Raw genomic sequence first — 16,109 nt, 5'->3', positions numbered from 1 at the left:
ATTGTGATGAGCCTTGTTAAAATGTTATGTTTGCCCTTTAAGTATGGAAAGCTGCAATAAAGCTCCATAAGGGTCTGTACCAGGTCCTGCAGCATGAAAATCCCTAATGCTTTCCCCACCCTTACATTATTTTCCCCACTTCTCTGGCATGGTTCATGCCAGATGTGATACAAGTTTTTGCTGTTAAACTGCTGGGAAAGAAGCTATGGCATAGTTTGGAGAAGTTTTGTGAAGGGAACATCTAGTGATGTTTTTTTTTTTAGTGAGTGGTGCTCCATGTTATCTTTCTGCTGTGTTCTTTAAAGGTCTGTGTGGCTTGAGGTTTTGCCTGTGTGGGTGTGTAAATGAGACAAATCCTGAGCAATTCAGAGCAAAAGTCATCTCATCTGAGCTGTCCAGGGGATAAAAATGTTCACACAGGCAAGTAATTATCTGTCCTCAGATCGAAGGGCCAAAGTCTTGGTGTAGCCAGCAATATCACCTGCAGCTGTAACCTGCACTGATCCCTCCTGGTGGGGCTCACCTGAAGGTGCTCAAGGAATTGCCAGCCCAGGGCTGGCTGAGCAGTGCTTGGCACTGGTGGGAGCTGTAGAAGGATGCAATTAAATCAATTACAGGCTAGTGATTTTGCATTCAATGGAATAATTACTCTTGAAAGATGGCAGTATGGGTGCCACTTTCTCCCAGCCTTAATATCAGGTTTCACTATCTTGCCAGAAAGTGTAATTGACGTCAGCCTGTGTTCTGATAAAGGCTGTAAACTCATAAGCTCATAAAGTAATTTAGTGTGGAAGGAGTCTTCAAAAGTCATCCGGGCTAGACCTTGCTCAGAGTAGGGATAGGCCAAAGGCTGCTTGGTGTTGTGCAGGATCATCAAGGGGAAGCCTATGGCCAGTGCTAGCCAGGAAATCCAACCAGAGATTATAATATCCCCTTCTTGCCTCAGATAACTTAAGAATCACTAAGAAAATATTTTTGTCTTTCCAGTGTTGGGTGGGAGAAAAGTAAAACAACATAGGTGTGCTAAGCCATAATTATCTTTCAGTTCATCCATTAAGAATGTCTATTTAAAAATTATATTTTACTTTACTTGGGATTTATTTATTTACTTATTAATTTTCCCCAGCAAATAGAAAAAAAATATAACTTAGCAACCACTTTCTACCAACTTGGGCAGTTCTTGTGATGGTGTGTTTGCCAGCTGAAGGTGGAGCTGGACACTAAAAGCTCAATGTTTTACTTGCTAACAGTACTGCTTCACAATGATGGGTGGGATTGGCAGTGTGAGGGGTTTGGGAGGCTTTAAATTGGGGTGAAACTTCAGTGGATGAGCTTTTCCATACTGTGCAGATGCCATCGTGCTCCACATGTGCCTGGCAGAGCAGTCTATATTTTGGGGAGCCTGGGGAACCTGTGCTGTGAATGCATTAAATCTCCAGTCTGAGTTCTTGTGCAATTGGTTGTGTTGTGTGCTGCAGATTCTCAGCTCTGTTCACTTGTTCTGATGTCTCTGGATGGGAGAGGTTGCATTAACTTGGCTTTTTTTTGTGCATGATGTAAAAACACACAATTAAGAGGAGAAATGGCTCTGGAGTTGGTGGATAAGAGATGCTTATCCTTAAGTTACAGTCTTGATGTGAATAAAGATGTAAGCTGTTTTCAATGCTTTTTAATTTGGAGGGAAAGGCTGCAACTGGCAGGGCTTTCTACCCTGAAACTAAGTCTTACAGGCTGAGCCTGGATCATGGGCTATAAGCAGAAGAAGCATTACATGGATGCCTTCATGTGTCTTTGAGGAAAATCCTCACTGTGCTCCTTCAAAAAGGGGCAAATTCTAGAAGGAACTTGATGGGAAAACTCCTAAATCACCCAAGACGTGACCATGGGCTTCACACTGAAGAGTCCTGTTCTAAGTGCAACTCTCTCAGAAGAATGTGTGACACGTGCTAGAAAGGGTTTTAACCTTAGAAAGATATAAAATGTGGAAAATGGCATAATCTGATGATGATAATAAAATCAGTTATATATTTCAGGTTTTCTCAATTTAAAATCTTGGCACATTTTCTGCTCAGAATAATCCCTGCCAACGTTACTGAGCACCTGTAGGTACTATGGTCTGTTCAGTAGTAAATGCATCATGGAATTTCATTTCAAACTTCCTTCAATCTGCGTTGACTGATAAAGCTTCTGAGAAAGAGAAGACTTATTCTGTTTTATAGTAATTTTTTTGAGTAATTGATATTTAGGATGAAAATACTACTTCAAAAATGCAATTCAACAAATGATAAATTTAGGTTTTGCCATTCAAAATTACTCCTGCCTCATTTTCAAAATGGGATATTTTGGCACTGACTTTTTTCCCCTTGACAGAGTATTATTTAATTCATTGTTCACCTCAGTAAATTAAAGGCAGCAGAGCAGGGTAGAACACCAATTGCTTAAGGTACGTTTTTATTTATCAAGTTATTTAGCCTGTACACTTTGTTCTTACTGCTTTGAGAACAAAAACTGTTTTCTGAACAGGTACTTGACATGATGGCTTGACCACAAGATCCATGGAATTATGTTTGATAGGTCTGGATGCCTCCTGAGCATTGTTGCAGCATCCCTGGGATCAGCTCAGCTAAGATCTACAGTGTTAATAAGAACTTTTTTTAGAATTAGGTTTAAGGCCAGTCTTCACTAACTAAACTGTAACATTTTATTTCTTTACATATTTTTAGTGGAGTGCCTTTAAAAGACCTTAAAAAGACATGGTGTTTGTCTGGGGGAATTTAATGTTGTTGAGTTTAGTTTTCTCAGCATATAAGAGGCAGCCATGCTTGGTATGTTCTAGTTCTTGCAAAAGTTGCTGAAAAAAGGGCAGGATTTTTTTTTTTTTTTTTTTTACACTTTTGTTATGTTCAGATAGACTTTTTGGGGGGGTTGATGATTCCCCCCCCATAATCTTTATGAAGAGGGAAATTCTGTAGTGCAAAAATAGTTTTGGTCTGTCAGAAACCTGTGGCCATCACTGAACTAGGGAAGCATGGCTAAGCCACAGGGAGAAGGTGGGATGGGTGTGACTGCTCGGTGTTTGAGCTTTGCACACACTGCAGCCAGAAGCATCACTTCAGTGGTCAGTGAAATAGCACTGTGTTACAGAGCTGGCCAGGCAGTGCATCCTGCCACACTGACCAACATCTGCCCTTTATATTCTTGAGTAAGAATTTTTCTGCAGCACTTGATACCCAGTAACAGTTCTCTTTGAAGGGCTTGCCTGAGTATTTAGATATTCACAAGTAGATCCAAACAATTAATGGGTTGATAAAATATTTTCCACAACAAACTATGACTGAGCTGTAGGGTTGGTTTTGCTGGACAGCTGCAAAAATGCATGAGGTATATGTTGTACTGCAGCTGAAACTCTTGGATGTTTGTATCAGCCTTCTTGAGGGTCACTGGAAAAAGACTTAAGAGATGCTGCTGAAGAGAAAGTCCTGCTGTAGCAAAAAGTACGTGAAGTTATTCAGGAGTACTCATGCTTATAGCAACTCTGTCTTTAGATCTATTGATCTTTCTTTGTGTGTGCCCCTTTTCCACCTAATTTGGCACAGATCTGTTGCCAGTTGCTTGCTGATATTATGATGTAGGGGTTGATAAGCATTTGCCAGCATTCAGAAACTTTCCATTCCCACACTTTGCAAGCCCTGGCCATTTTTCAAGCCTGTAATTTGAAGCTTTTGAATCATGGAAGTACAATGACAAGTGAGGGAGAATCTGTTACTACTGATATTTATCTGGGAGCCTCCTTTGTTGCAATTACCAGCTGGAGAGATAAAAAGTGTGGTGCAAGAAGTGTGTTTGGATGATGGTCAAAAAATAGAGGTTAGTGCACTCTACGAGAAGCTGGGAAGTGCTGGATCAGCACCAAGCAGTCACAGCATATCACACTGTACAGGCTGGGTCCTCCACATGGGAAAATGAAGCCAGGGACACTCCTGGGACAAGGAGCAGAGAGCCCTGGCTTCTCCTGTTCCCACTGTCACTGGAAATTTAGATTTCAGAGGTGGAACTCCCTGCCCTGTGCAGGCAAGAACAATATTTGATCTTGCTGCACAGGTAAGGTAGGAGACATGGACAGTCACCAGCAAGTGCTCTGACATTTCCTGTCTGTGCCCCACATGTATTCAGAGACTTTGTGATCCTGTGAACTAGCAAGGGGTAAAATCCTCATGTAGACATAGTGAGCCTGTTATTCACTGCTTTGCTGATCAAACCTTTCCTCCTCCCTGGCCTTGTACATTTTCTGTGTTCAGGTGTTGTGTGTCCAGTCAGTCCAGGAACTGATGTGTGTGTGTCAATGACCGCTCACGATACACTTGTAGGTAAAACATTTGCCATGTGCTTCCTCTTCTACAGGATTTTGTTTCCCCCCTCCCCCTTTATTATTCTTTCAGGTTTTCTGCATGTAATTTGCCCTACTCTTGCTGCTGATCCTGCACTGTTTGTCTTTGGATGAGCTGTCTGTGCTTGGGATGGGCTCTCACACCAGGACGTGTCTGGCTGCTGCACTGACCCACTAAGATTCCTGCCCTGCATTCCATTTCTGCCTGGGCTGTGGTGTAAGCCCTGTGCCAGTGTCTATGCACAGACTACCCAGGTTAGAAATAAATGACTGGTTGTGACTTGGAAGAGTTTCTTGATCTGATTCATCCCATAGCTACAACAATGGGTATATTGGTCCAAGACAGTGTGTTTGCAGTGGCTGGGGAAAGAAAATGCACATTCAAGTATGACAGTAGTAGCCTCAAATGAAGAGTGTGTGTCTTGTCCTCTTTCAGACAATACCAGAGAGGTCAGCAATAAAGTTGTGCTACACCCTGGGGGGCTGGTTTTAGTTTTCAGTGGAGTGTGAATGAGGGGCCACGTCTCCAACCTCTGTGAGTAACCCCTGTGATGGTTTAACTTCACCATCTTCCTACCACATTGCAACCACAAAGCTGTGGTTGCCCTCTCAGTCCCTTCATCTCATCTCCCAGGACATCTCTGGCACAGGTGGTGTCAAACCTGGATTGTGAGAGGGGTGAACACTTGAAGAAGAATGTTTTAGGCAGGGTCAGTTGCCTGGTCTGATCCTTATTGCCTCCATCCCAGGGTGCTGAAGCCCATCAGCAGGAAGAGCTGGGGTGCATGGCTTGGCTGTGCCCTGTGAAGGCCAAGGCTGACCCTGACTCTTTGCTGCTCCATAGGGAAGTTGAGCATGAGCTCATCAAGTGGTTTGTGTATCTGATTGAGGTCCTCAGCCAGGGATGAGGCAATTAATTAGTGAAAACTCACAGGCCCATAGAGAGACAGAACCAAAATCTATTGAGGGAGCAGGCAGCACCGTGGATCCAGAGTTGCATGTAGATTCCTGCAGCAAGTACGGTGCAGCCCCAGCTCCTTACACTTCAACTTCCTTTAAAAAACAGTGTCAGTACCATTATTACTTGATATGGGCTACTATTTAATCACCCAGTGGAGCCCTACTATTTTCATGCTTCCACTAAGTACAGCTCCTTAAAAGACAAATTCATGGTCTCTTTTTATTTTCCCTTGAGACAAAGCTGTAAAATGGCCAAAGCCCTTAGTGTCTCACAGTGAATTTGTTAGTGCTCTCAAAACATCACACTATGTAAAGCTTTAGGATTGCTCAAACCAAGAAACCTGACACAGAGCTCTCTTTTTTTATCTGCAAAAAAAAGACATTGTGTCATGGATTTTTAGGAATAAAGCTGCAAAACAGCTTGATGTGGGCTTTTCTTTCAACCAAAACGATGTGTTGAAGCATTCCAGATGTGTCAATTTACTGAAGTTCATGGAGTGTGTAGAAGTCTTAAGATCTTCTACCTGCAATGCCATATAAATGCCAGCACCACTAATTTTGCTTAAATGCTTATGTGCAACTTTTCCCACAAGGTTTGACTCAGAACTGCTCTTTTGAGATGAGTTATGGGTGCATCAATTCCTAGCAAGACAGCGTGACCACAGTGGAGACCTAGTGCATGTGCTGGTTGATCATCACAGGTAGCCCTGCTGTGGCAAAACTACTTTCACATGGGATTTAGCACTGCACAAAACAAACTGGGAGATGTGGTGGCTTGGCAAAAGCAAGGTAGTTGATGCACAGACCAAATCCTTAGCCTGCAGTATTTTTTTTTTAGGTATTAACTGGGAAAATCCCCAAATGCAGAGCACTTGTCATTCTGCAGGGCAGCATGGGAAAAATGAACCAGTTTGCTTTAGGCTCCTCACAGACCTTTTCAAACCCAAATTCCAATTGCAGAGGCAGAAATTCCTCCTTGTAAATTCTGAATATGGGCAGTGGTAGAGAAATTGTAGATTTTCAGATGTGAAGAAGAAAGCTGCTAGTAACACCGGATTTGAAAAATTGTCTTTCAGAACAGAAAAAATTACTTTTTTTTTCTTTTTTTAGTATGACTATTGCTTGCTGAGTGCAATTAGTATTTTTTCTGTAGAATTAGCGAATAAGAATTGATTAGTGACTATTTTCTTTCTAGAAGAATGTACTGTATCATCAAAATTTCTGATAAAGGAAAGTGGTTTGAGTTATCCTATGATGATAAACTCAAAGTCAAGAATAAGACCAATTAATTCTATGATTTCTTGCTATGGAAGAGATGCAGGCACATGCTATGATTTGTGATGTTCTTCACATCACAATCTAAAGGTGTTTCTAAATGCTGTGGCCACTGTTATTGTTATGACCTATTGTGAATCAAGATGCATCACTTGATTTTTCACTCATATCCACTTGATCTAAAGCAATTGGATTCCCTGAGGAGATGCAAAGATTTGTAGGTGAAGGGTAGGGTACAGGTGATCGGGGCAAAATCTGTGGTAAAGACATCATCTTTTGGTATTATATTTAGAAAAAGTTGGCAGGTTTTGAGGCATGAAAGAACATTTTCAGCAGTACTGCCTGACTGTCCTGACAGACAGTGCCTTGCCTCTGCCTTTACACCATCACAACCACTTCTGTTTTCTCAAAACAGTCACTTTCATGGTTGTCTTCAAGCATCACAAAACACTTCTTGTTTTCCCTGCAACTCAAAATACAAACAGCATCAGCATTGGTTTGTGTTCAGCAATAATCCTGATAAGACTTCTCAGGAACCTCAACAGAACAAGTTAAAAGTAATTTCACTGACGCAATTCTGCAGCATACTGAAATACATCAAGTTGTCATTTATGGCATACTTATTTTCTTTCTTTGTCTCAATCCAAAGACATAAATAATTGTAATGGATTATTTGTGGTGTTTGAAGAAAAAAATGTTCTAATTGTATGTTTTAGGTCTCTTTCACTTTTGGCTGCAAGGTCTGTAAATAATTAAACCTACTAGACTCAGAAAGAAATGCATATGGAAAGAAAATATCTGGAGGTAGAACTTTAAATCTATTAAAGGGAGTGAGGAGTGAGTAAATAACATATCAAGATGAACTAGCCAGGGGATCACAGGCTTTGGGCCCTGGTTTATAGGCCTATTTATAGGAAGAGATAGACCTGAGGTCTACATAATGACTTACCTGAAAATCAAAAATCTGATTTGAAACCATCTCTAATGAAGATACAGATCAACTGAAGAGATGGTTTTAAAATATCATAGGGTTAGTAACAAAGAGGATAAATGTGACATTAGTCTCTTTGAAATGCTATGAATTAGGAATGTAGATAATGATGGTTGGAAATATAATTGCATATGAATTATCCTACTGATGTGGGAGAACAGAGCAATGGTTACACACTGTAACCAGCTCCTGAATGGCTTCCAGATAATATTGGAAGATAACTGTTTGTACAGCTGGATCTTCTCTATCTGCTTTCAAACCACTCTGCAACCATGTGAGAAGATTTTATTATATTTTAAATCTGTGTATCTTCAGAATATTCCAATATTTGGAGCTTTGGAGCTTGGAGAACAATTTTAATTATTGCATAGCTCCAAAAACTCTGGACTGGAAACATTTGTACATCTCCATGGAAGGAATATAATTCCTAAAATGAGCCAAGTCCTTAAGAAATGAAAGTGTTTCCACTCTTAAGGCCCTCTAAGAAAGCTCAAGACAAGGTGTTCTTCATTCTTTTAATTTTTTTTTAAATTCCTGAGTGCACACATAGCAATCTGGCTGTATAATTGCAGAGCTATTGAAATGAATCTGAGAATCAGGATGTTATTTTGGTGGTGGATGAAACAATAGTAAAACTGTCATAAGAATGCTAGGGGTTTTGGATAAATTATAGAGTAAACAAGGTAGTGGCTTACATGCTTTGAACAGTGACTATTTTGGTGGGTTTTTTTTAGTAACAGTAATTTTTAATATATTTTACCATACACACATTCCTTCCATTAAAAGGCTTGGCCTGATAAAAATATAGCCTTAATATAAATTGATTTTTTTAAATTCCACAACATCAAGCTCTTAAGAGAAGAACATAGTGGTGACATCCAGAATGCAGAAATTTTTTCTTGGCAGTGGTGAACATCAAATCAAGATTTATAACAAAACAAACATATTTTACTGAAATGAATTGGAGGCAGGAGCTGGTCAGGATGAGTAACATGCTTACAAAAAGTCTCAAACTTCTCTGTCTGACTGGATCCACCCAGAGAAAGTTCCTTCAACTCCTTCAACACCCACAAGAACTTAACTGCAGAAGCACCACTCATGCCAACCACAAGAAAAGCAAAAGGATGGGAATGGAAGTGGCTGTTGGTGAAAACAATGGTATCTGGCATTTTGTCTAGTATTGGAGAAGCTGCCTTGATGTTTTTTTGGTGAGAAAGAAGGACATGCAGAAGATGCTGTGCTAAAATACTATTTGTAGTTGCTCTGATGGGGAGCCCTGGGGAAGCCCCCTTTTTTGTCTGGACCCAAATCTCCTCTAGCAGAACTGGCCCCTTTCCTTTGTGCTACTGCAGAGAAAGCAATGACAGCAAGGCTGAGCAGGAGAAAGGATGGAGTAAGAGCTGGAGGCTGATAGCTGCTTTGGGATCTTCTTGCAGGCTTTGGTTATTGCATTTCTTCTTTATTATTCATCATTTTCTTTCTGGCTTTTTTGTTTTGTTTTTGGTTTTTTTTCATATTCCCCCCAACTTATGTCAAACTGTCTTAGATCACAAACGCCAAGGGCTAGTTTGAGTTACACTCCCATTACATTTTCAACTCCTGAGCATGTTGCCTAGCAGTGATCCACTCCAGGACAAGTCTGAGACTCAGCCTTGATATAGCTTGGCCCCTTATGTAAAGGGTTTTTGTGACTGCACTGCCAGGGAGAAGGGCAGCTGCTTGTAAGGAACCAGCTGGGCTGTGGGATGTGAGCAGCACAAGTGTGGCATAGGTGGATGATGGAAGATGTGGAGGTGCTGGCTGCATGCAAGCAGCATGAGAGGGAGCTTCCAGGGAGGAAGCTGTCTGGGATGGGCTGTGAGCACAGAGGGCTGTGTGAGGGGACAATACAGGATATCCCCTAAGACAAACCTAAAAAATACTTTATTCCACCCTGCAAGCCTCAGGGAACTGCTTGGTGCAACTTGCTGCTTGGATGCAGAACTGAGCCCTGCTTTGTTCACAGTCACACTGGGCTGTAGCTTGTGCTCCTGTACTTTTGATGACTGACTGATGTCTCTCAATCATGGTGTTTGAATATGCCTGTGCTTTCACTTCTCACCTGGCTCCCACCTGCACCTACTCTACATGAAGGGGCCTCTCCACTTTGCAGCAACGCAGAGAGGCTTTGTGGTCTGGACAGAGGTGCAATAGGAGCCAACCAAGCCATTGCAGAGCAGTGCTGCAGTGCTACCCTTGTTCTCTTCCCTCTTTTGAGGGAAGTGCCTTGCTGTTCAGTTTCCACCAGCAAGTTCTTGCAGGACAGACCCTTTGCATCTGACAGTGGTCTGATGTCCTTGATGCTCATGTGGTTGGCTGGTGGGATGCTCGGGGAGCAGTGTCTTCCTCCTTGCTTCTGCAGAAATGTTGCATTTCTGAAATGAAGTATGTTGTTTGCATGTCAAATGGCACGGGGCATTTTCACAGCTCTCCTGGCAGCCACAGGCTTGGCGTATTGCAGGCTGAAGAGCTGCCAAGGGCAAGCGTTCAGAAAAAAAAAATAAAAATAAAAAAATCCCTTGCAGGCAACTGCCAGAGTTTGGTGCCAGGTTAATCAGAACTCCCCATTGTCTCTCTGAGACAAATGTTCTGATTAAATCTATTGTTGTTGGGCTTGATGGGACAAAGTGTTACTGAGTTACATCACAGCTATAATGTGGAAACTGGAACACAGCACAATTTATGGTGGAATGTTCCCTGGTATTGTTCAGAAATATCACCACAGAAGAAGTTTGTGGGAATGATTATTTGAAAGCTGCTGGTCTAACAGTGGCTTGAGCCCAGCTCCAGGGTGTCTAACTAGGCTCTGCTCCATAGCTTAAGTAAACTACTTAACCTCCCTGTTTCTGCTTTGCCCTTTATGAGCAGTGGTGTTAAAGTGTTTGTCTGCCTTCCTGCAAGGATCTGCTCATGTTTCCAGCTGGCTCTGGTTTATGCACCCGCGCTGGTGTTGCAGACTCCTGCCGTTTCTGTTGGACTGGGGGTTTTCTCTTCTTTCTGTCCAACCTGGTCATTGTGTTCTCATCACTGCAGCATCTCAGAGATTACTTGGAGTGACTCCGAGTCCTGCCTGCTGGGGCTAACATGGCAGAGAGAACCTGGCACCCACAGCTTCCACAGTTTGCTCCTGCAGGCCTACAGTCCAGTGCCATGGGAAGAGCACTGGGACTCCCTGGTCTTTAAACAGTGCTGGCTTAAGGACTATGTGGTTCTTAAACATGGAAAAGAAGCAGGTGTTGGTTGTGCAAGAGGCAACACTGATGAGACCTCAAAAAACTATTGCAGGACATGAAAGAGGTGGGAATCAGACTGTCTTGTCTAGCCACCTTATGTCACTTAATAAAAGACATATATCCATGAGACATGTAGTGCATGAGATTGCATCCAGATTTCGTGGCTCCCATCCATCTTCACACAGACTGAGTGCTGCCTGGTTCCTGGTTGTCCTTAGCTAATGGGGCTCACTGAGGTGCCATAGCACACTAGATAACTTGAGCAACCTTAGGGTCATCAGTATTAATCTGAACACTGAAATTTGGAGAGAAGGTCATATGTCTCTTTCTCACTGACTCTTTTGTGTAGCAAACAAGGTTTTCATGAGCACATTCTGACATTTGATAATGTCATTTCTGCAAAGTGTCATTGTGTTGGAGATCAGGAGACTTAGGAAAGCAAGTAACAGAGCATACAGGGGTCTTCAATGAAGTCTGGCTGGGATATAGCTGGTCAGGTTTACCATGATAATGGATCATAGTATCTCATCTTATGTCTGTAATTTTTTGAAGATGCTCTAGGCTCCCAAACTCTGAGGAAAATGTTTACATGATGCCAAACATTCTCAGCCTTTGATGGCTCTCCCTGACCTGGCTGAGTCACCTGTTCAGATGCCTTTCTCCCTCTTGTGCAGCTTGGAATGGAGGAGAAACAACACTTCCCTTTCCTTCATCTCATCTTGTCTTTGCCTTTACCTTTTTTCTCTCTGTTTTTTTGTTTTGTTTTGCCTGGGTTTGGGGAGATTGGTGAGTTACAAGCTAAAAAAATGCAGCCTGTGGCATCAGCAGGGAGCTTTCATATTGTAATCACCTGGGTTGTGTTGTCATAGGTTTGCTGGTATTTTGGCCACAAACGCACCACTCTTACTTAAGACACAAAGACCATGCTGCAAGTTAATTTTGCAATGCAGTATGTGCTTAAAAAAGAAAAGGTTTCTTTTTGTCACACGTGTTTAACATATAAGCTAATTAGAAAGGAATGTTAACATATGGCATTAACCACCAGCTGCAACATAACAGCAAAGCTAAATTTGGTAATAGTGAAGGGGCATAACCCAAGTACCCAGACCAGCAGACAATAGTTAGTGTTACCAAAAAGGGTTTGTGATATCAAAACAAGTGGGAACAGTTCAGCTGGCAGCTTGTAGATTGACATTAGGATCAGACGTGTAGACAGAAATGAAAAAATAAAATGAAGTGACAGAACAGTTTTGAAAAGAGACTGCATAGACTGCATGGATTAGTTGCCTCATCAATTGATGAAATTAGTTTGAGTACCAGCTGGTGAAGTTATACCAATGATTTTCATGAGCCATGACAACTTATGGCTTATGGGCTACAATGGAGCAAAGTGCTGAAAATGTGTTCTGTGCTGTGAGGAATGGATTCAAGATGATGTGAGCTAGGACTATGTGGTGTGTTCTCATCTCTGGAGGGGAAGATTAAAACAGTCTAAAACTGTTATAGGAATAGCATCTCAACATCGTCGCAAGTACACCACACGAAATAAAATATTAATTGGAGAGCTTCCAAAGATGGGAAATTATTGACCCAGAAACCCTGCTTCTTTCAAAGAGCAATGAAATTAGAGAAGTTCATAAAGACACTAGGAATGGTAAAAGGAAATTCTACCAGCAATGAACCTGATCATGGGTCCTAAGCACTAAATATTATAGCAAAGTATAGTGAGGCAAAACAATGATCTGGGTTGTTCATGTAAGAGTATCTGGTAATGAGATTTTTACATTGATGAACGTCAAAGAGAGAAAGTAGCTCAACATACAGAAGGAGTGAAGCCTTCCTGAGGAGAAATAAGGGGGGAAAGTTTAATGTGTGCAAAGGAAATAAGATGCCTCCTAACATTAAGGAAGAAATTAGTGGTTGATGGGAGGAATGAGGCACTAAACTCAAGCATTCAGAGAAAAATAGATGCCAATTTTTTGACTTGGGAATGCAGACATTGCATGTGGTGGATGACAGTATCTGCTGGGATGTGACAGTGTAATGCTGTTACCAAACACACTTAATTAACTGGGTATTTTTCTCAAGATCCAGATTTGTTAAATGTCTGTAACTCCTATATTTTTATGAGATGTACTATATTCTGCCTTTTCTAGAAGACATTTATTAGGCAGAGACTGTCAGTGGTCAGAACAAATGTTTCCTTGAAGATGAATTTATGATATTTTGGATGTAGTCAGATGATAACTTTAGCTAAGCTGAACAGGACTTAGGAGTCACTCCAGGCAGATGTCATTGAAGGAAACCCTCAGTATTCAGTGATGCAGCTCCATACAGATCTGCCTTCCAGAAAAATGCCATCTCCCTTGCCTGAGAAGCTGAAATACCTAAAATAGATGGTGACTTAGGAACTGCATGGGACCAAAAGTAGTTGTACTGTGGCTGCCAGACCCAGTGCCTGATCCTGCTGTGTCTCAAGGCCTGGCAGAGATAAGATCTTGACATACAGAGTCTGGTTTTCCATGTCAAGAAAACTTGGATGCATTGGCCTGGAGGAATCTATGGTATTACCCAATAAAGAAAAATGGACCTGGTCTCAGTAGATCAGGAAGTGCCTGGTCTTGCACTGTCTGGTGCCGAAACCATTCCAGATAAAATGGTAATCTGTGCTTAGGAGTCATCTTTAGCCCTCCAAAAGTCAAGTATCTTGTCTAAGTAGTGATTTCATATCCCACTATGGTCAGCTTGCATGGAGCAACTAGTCCAGCCTAATTCAGGTCGCCACACACATTTGGGGTGAATCCTGTTTAAATGCAGAAGGAGCCTGTGTGACCAGCATACACTGGTGATGAGCTTGTAAGTGCTGGAGAGTGAATTAGTTGAGCCAAATCCTCCTTAGGTGTATCCCTATCTATATGAGGATCCTATCTTTTCTGGAAAGTGGGGAATTGCCCCCACTCTTCTCTGAGTGTCTCCCTGTGCAAAGCTGCAGTTTTCTATGCTTGGGTGGGTCAGTGTGATGCTCTTGAAGTGGGAGCATTCCTGCAGCCTCATTTCAGGCAGCCTTCTTGTTCAGTTTGATATTACCTGTTTCTTAATATGTTTACAAATCTTGACTTCCTTTTGTCCTGGATTCTGCTGTTCCAGGCATTCTTATTTTCAGCTTTGTGTTTCACAAAATGTCTGTTTCACAGAAATGTACCTTAGAAGGGCTAAACATTCATCATCAAAATCCTTCTAGGAGTTATTTAATTATTTTGAAAATGTTTTAACGTGGCTTGTTGGATTGCTAGAAGTGAGGCCAAGCAGTTATTTGCCTAAACAACACCTTAAGGTGTTTAAAAGCCAGCAGAGCTGTAACCTATGTGACTGCAGCCCTGATGTCAGGTGAACTTTGTCCAGTAAAAAATACACCTGATACAAAATAATTGCTGTGTTATCTCCAGTTCAAGGAAATGAAAATAAAAATGCAGATTAATTTCTCACTCCAAGAACTGCACGTGCATTGAGCTAGGAAGGACACCTTCCCTTATTCCATCTGCATGAGGTCTTTGCCTGTGCTGCCAATTTGACTGATGATGCCCATTGGTTTGAATGGCCCAGTGGGTTCCTAATTTCTAACTATAGTTAATGTTCTTGTAAACATGCTCACAGATAAGATTCTCCCTTGGAAAAAGTCCTGGTATCAGGATTTCTGCCAGGCTTTTGACTAGTCTGTGGAAATTCAAGTTTGCTGGAAATGTTTGGCATGACATTTCAGTTGAGTCACCACCCCTGGAGGTATTTAAAAGCTGTGTAGATTTAGTGATTAGGGACATGGTTCAGTGGTGGACTTGGTAGTGCTGGGTTAATTGTTGGACTCTGTGATCTTAGAGGTCTTTTCCAACCTAAGTGACAGATTCTGTGATTCAGCTTGTCACTGCAGCCTGCTGTACTCCCTGCCTGCTGCATGGTGCAGCCATGCCTGCTGTGTGGCTATGAGAGGGCACTCCTGTGACCACCTAAACCAGCATGGTGGCACTCCTTTGTCTTCCCCAGTGTGTGGAAACTTTCTAGAGTGACAAGTGACTGAGGATTTTGCGTGCCCAGCTAGAGACATGTCATCAGGCACCCTGATTTTTATCTTATGGGTATTTTAAAGTAGTGACACATAAATTCATGTGTCACCTGTAGGAAAGCCCCTGTGATTTAGCAGTAGGAGAAACCACAGACATATAAGTGCATCATGAGGGAAAGCTGCATCACCACGATGCCTGAACCCCTTGACTGGCACCTCCCTCCACCTCCAGCTTTGTGGGAGGTAGTTAATGCTGAGGTGAACTGAGGACACATTCCCAACACTCATACTTTTATATATGTGTTATCTGAGATGCAGTTTGTATGTGTGAAAGTATAGTAACCCCAGACTGATGGCAATCAGTATTATTGGCAAATCGTATCTACTTATTGTCACTGTTGGGAGTACTGTACAATTAGAAGGATTTTCATAGCTACCCAGAGCAGTGTGTCAAGGATCATTTCCCCTTGGCTTTCCTTGCAAGAGACTGATTGCTGATAGAAAGGACATAAATTTTGACCTGTTTGAGCTGGTTGTAGCCAGTTTTCCATAAACGCATTAACACCAAGGAATGCTCTTTAGAGCAGATGATGAGAAGGAATGGCATCCATTCAAACCAACATGGCTGAAGAAATTTTGGGTATGTTTTTGCATAATGAACATAATGTATGCATATGTGTGTGTTCTTACATATAGGTAGTACTTTAATTTACATAATTCTCAGTAAATAATCTTGACTCATTTTTCAGCTGTCAAATACCTATAGAAATATCAACCAAGACTGCTGTCTTGGTCGTTTGCTCAGTATTATATAGACTTTTGTTCTTCTAGTGACAAGATGGAAATTATTCACATTGATATGGTAACTGGAAGTTTATTACTGTTTATTATTTAATTTTTAGAGATAGGACATACAGTGTGCTGATGCTGGCACTGACTGGAAAATGTCTTCTTTCCTTTATCACAGTGCTTGTTTTACAATGGCCTGCCAATAAGTTTTTTAAAAGTTCTGAAAATATTTGAAAATCAATATATTCAACAATATATAATCCCTATCAGAGCATCAACTTCCTCTATGAAACACAGATTTCCTCTGTCCTAGTTTTAAATCTTCAAACACCTATGAATAGAATTTCATATATGCCATGCTTGAAGAGGCTCTAAGTT

Source organism: Vidua chalybeata, chromosome 7, assembly GCF_026979565.1.
Source record: "Vidua chalybeata isolate OUT-0048 chromosome 7, bVidCha1 merged haplotype, whole genome shotgun sequence".
Classification (NCBI taxonomy): domain Eukaryota; kingdom Metazoa; phylum Chordata; class Aves; order Passeriformes; family Viduidae; genus Vidua; species Vidua chalybeata.
Note: the sequence above shows the minus strand (reverse complement) of the source record.